The following is a 4,242-nucleotide window of genomic DNA, read 5'->3' as shown; positions in this document are numbered from 1 at the left end:
GGACAGATGGCAGCGACCGCTGCCTATCATTCCCTATCACTTCTCTCTTCCCCGCTTCTTTCTGACCACCACCATATTGAGATATAGAGAATATCCGCTAAATGTTTGGTCATATTAAAAGCATGATGATCGCAGAGAGTAACCATCCTTTTGGGCAGAGATTTAAGAAAATTATTGGTGGAGGAAGGACTTTTACTTTTATCTTTCTAGTACAGATTAGAGTGCTCAATATGGCAAGCCAGACAACCTAGATATATTAACCAACATCATGCTGTGAGACTTCGTCTACTCTACCATAATCTCTTCAGAAGCTGTCAAGACGGCAGGCGAAATCGAGTCAATTGAACATATAATTTGCTGTTGTTATGGCGATAAATCTTTCAGAGCAATGAGCTTGAAGATCTTTATTCCCTTGATACCAAAGTCATGAGCGAATTTTTTAATCTGTTGAAAGGAACCTAATGATCTTTGACGCCCGAATTTACTAATTAGGGACGTGCAGTGCAAACTAACATAAGGATATGAAGCTAATGTAGAAAGTACACAACGTCTAGAAAACTGTTGGAAGAGCGTTGGCCTGCGGAGAAATTATTTATGGTAAAAAAATTTATATTTCTTCTACATTCGATAGATAAAAATTACGAAAAATTATTCGTTGAAAAAAGATTAGGAAATACTTTGAACTAAGGGAAGCAAAATGTGAGCGAAAACAAACTGGTTAAGATAGACCTTTGACTGTTGCCAAACCGACTTGTTGCCACGCTTTAAACCTTTTGATCATTCTAATCCAATCAAACTAGATAGAGTATTGGTAACAATATTATTAAGCCCTTAGTTGTTTGCTGGTCACTTCTTATCGTCTTTCCTTGTTTTTTTTTTTCTAATTCTCTTCAGGAGACATATTTTTGCAATAAACGGAAATATTATTTAACATTAACACCCGAGAAACACATTCGGCAAATCACCCTTTTGCCAAATAATGTATAAAAACCCTTTCAACACCTTGGCTTTACTAATGAAAATGAAAACCGGAAAAAAAGTGTGTCTGACACACGCCTAATGACTTTCAAGAAAGGGTGAAACTTCATAAAACATAAAAGAAATCAGCATATATCACGAAAATAATCATTTAATAAATAATAAGAAAACGTTTAACTTCTTCTTCTTCTTCTTAGTCTTTCCTTCAATAGCAAAGGCAAAGCAAAAAAAAAAAAAAGAAAAAAATTGGAACCAAGAAAAAGGGGTTAACAATAAATTAAGAAAAAAAAATAAGAAAGAAGGAATAAAGAAAAAGATACGACAAGGATATTAAATAAGCATAAAAAAGGAAAAAAAAAAAAAAACAGCGACAACAATAGCAGCAGAAATGTCAACACAGGAAATTAAAGAAACAAATGTTAACGCGTGGCAATGTTGCATGTAAAGCAGATGCAACTTTTTTACTTGTTCAGCAGCACTTATAAGATTTGTAAGAGTTTTGCAAAAAAAAATAAAAATAAAAAATTAGTTCCCCCCGACAGGAGAAAGGATTGGTTTTTGATTAAAAAGATGTTTTCACTTTTACTTTTCTAACCATTTTTTGCTTTTATGCGTGTTTTCTTTTGAGCATGGAAGGAGGGGTTTTTTTCTTTTTTTTTTTTTTTTGCTTATTTTGAAAATGAAAGCTGTTCAATTTCTCTTTAAATTCTCTGTCTTATATTGGTTTGATATTTAATCCATTAAATGTGTTTAAATGCTGGCGAATACCTTCTCGATGTAATGAAAATGGAATTTTTTTTGAAGACAGGAAACAATAATAATACTTACATTTTGCAGTCGAATATTTCTGTTATTGTGTAGGGAAAGGACAAAATCTACTGGAAGAATATCCGCATCTCATCCGGAAAATTTAGGATGGATTACCGGTGCGATCGACCCACTCATAGTGAGTGAAACACTCGACAGAGTATTTGCACTAAGGGCTTTTATATATTGTTTGCTATAAATTAGCGACTCATGCATGCAGGCCTTATTAGAGAAGGCACCTCCCAACTTTATTAAAAACGGTACCTCTCAGCTTTTTTTTTTTGTTATTACCCATGAAGGGCTATGTGTCTACTACGATAAGAACAAGCTTTCCTAAGGGAACATACTGTCTAAGCTTTGCATGCTAGCTCACCACCTTACATATACCTCCACGTCCGCGGATATCACTGCAATTACGAGCGCCTACGCAGACTTCATGGGCAGTCTGAAAACCACATAAAGGCTTTAAAGCGAGCAGTGGACTCCAAAAAGTGAAAATAAGCATTAGTGCCGAAACATTACGAAACCCTGGGCTAAGCTTCAGAAGGGGAACGTGCCCTTCAACTAATGCCAAATACTTTGGTGGTTATTTAGATCCTCGCCTCACAGGGAATCACCATATGAGTGCCACGTGCCTGCATAAAAATTCGCACCCATGGATAGACTTCCTCCCTGTGTTCTACAGATTATTAAAACGCAGTGGGTGAAGCGAAGAGATTACGCGCCCCAGGTTTGAACAAATTTTGATAGGTTTGCAAGAACTCGAGAGGATACCCGATGTACTCCGTGATGCACGATTTTGTCCGTTCCACATAAATCTTATCTAGCCTCGCTTCTTTACTTAAAAAATTCGATCTTTTCAAGTTGTTTATTTTGATTCAAGTTTTGAATGTGAAGGGAATTTTCCCGCACGCTAATTCACGTACCGCCAAGTTAACAAATACCAATCAAACAATTTAAATGCAGTAAGTGAATACATTTTTAAAACTTGAAAGAAAATACCAAACATCCGCCACCGGTTTATACGATACACTAACTTTGGTTTTGGGTATATTAAATTTGTTCGGATCTGTGTAACAACGACTAAGGCTTAAACTTTTTTTATATATTTTTGAGCTGATTTAGGCTCGTTTGTCCATCTGTCCATGAATTTTTATTTTCAAGCTACACATCGCTGACTTAGTGAGACCAAGATGATAACACGAACTCTCCTAAGAAAGTAATGAAACCCAAAGTCCATAGTGGTAATTCGACAAGAAAATTAAATGTACCGAGTTTAGGGCCCTTTTCGTTTATTTTATGAAACTCTCCGACTTTCAGCGTTCAGCGTTGCTTAATGAGCAAAATAATATCATTTTAATATGCGTTTTGGACCTTCTCCCGTATAAAGGTTTTCTCGAAAGAAAGCGTAATATTTGGAATTGTATTAAGCGAAATGGTGCATTGGTCGGCCTCGTCTGACAATAACGTTTTTACTTGTTCCCAGCTATCAAGACACACAATGGAATTTTGCTTTTTTCTATAGAAATTTCTTACTATATTCCAAAAGTATTACATCATCATCATCATCATCATCATCATCATCGTCATCGCCATCATTAGCTTCGCCGCAAATAGGACTTATACGTTTGTATAGAAAAGAAAAAAATGTAATGAAGAAAGCAGCGCAGATTGTAACAAATCCTGCACAACCTATCTTTTATATAATGTTTCGTCTTGGGGCGAAAAGTGTTAAAAAAGATTCAAAACCAGGTACATTTCAAAAGTAACACAATAAGTGATTACCGTAGTGAAAAAAAAAACAACATTTTTATTCGTTACTTTATTTCTAAAACATTTCAATTTTCCTCACCGATTAAAGAACGAGAATTCTGTCATGTTAGATCAGCTTGTGTTAAATCCTGTATTTGGCTTAAAAAGTGTTTAAGAAAGTATTTTCTACATTTAATGTTCATCGATGTTTCTTTCCTTTACAAGAAAAAAAAAAAAAAAACGGTTTTTTTTTTTTTGATTCTTTTTCTTATTTCGTGATTGGCGGTTGCGGCTGCATGATGTTTTATTTTTTATGTTTCCTCGGATTTTACTTTCTTTCTTTACTCTTTCTTACAAATCAAATTGAGCCTGAAAAAGGATTTAATTTAAGTTTTTTGTATTAGTCTTCCTTGCAACTCCAACAATTGTTAACGTTTGAATGTTTGTAACGCAATTTCTTTTGGACAATTGTTCAACAAGAAGAGTAACAATACTTTTCAATCAATATATCGCTATGTGCATAGACTTTTAAATATATATGCAGAGATATATTGTATTCAACATTGGCCTGCGCTTCGTTAACCGCACGCAACTCATCGTCACAGTTGCTAGTGCAACAGCTGTACATTAGTGTTTTTTGGCGGAAGGATTTAATGGTTGTTATAATACATGTTTAACAAAACCGCCAAAACAATTTCTGTCGCT

The sequence above is a fragment of the Glossina fuscipes genome, unplaced genomic scaffold, assembly GCF_014805625.2.
Source record: "Glossina fuscipes isolate IAEA_lab_2018 unplaced genomic scaffold, Yale_Gfus_2 2, whole genome shotgun sequence".
Classification (NCBI taxonomy): Eukaryota; Metazoa; Arthropoda; class Insecta; order Diptera; family Glossinidae; genus Glossina; species Glossina fuscipes.
The sequence above is the reverse complement of the archived record's forward strand: the minus strand, read 5'-3'. Positions refer to the sequence as shown.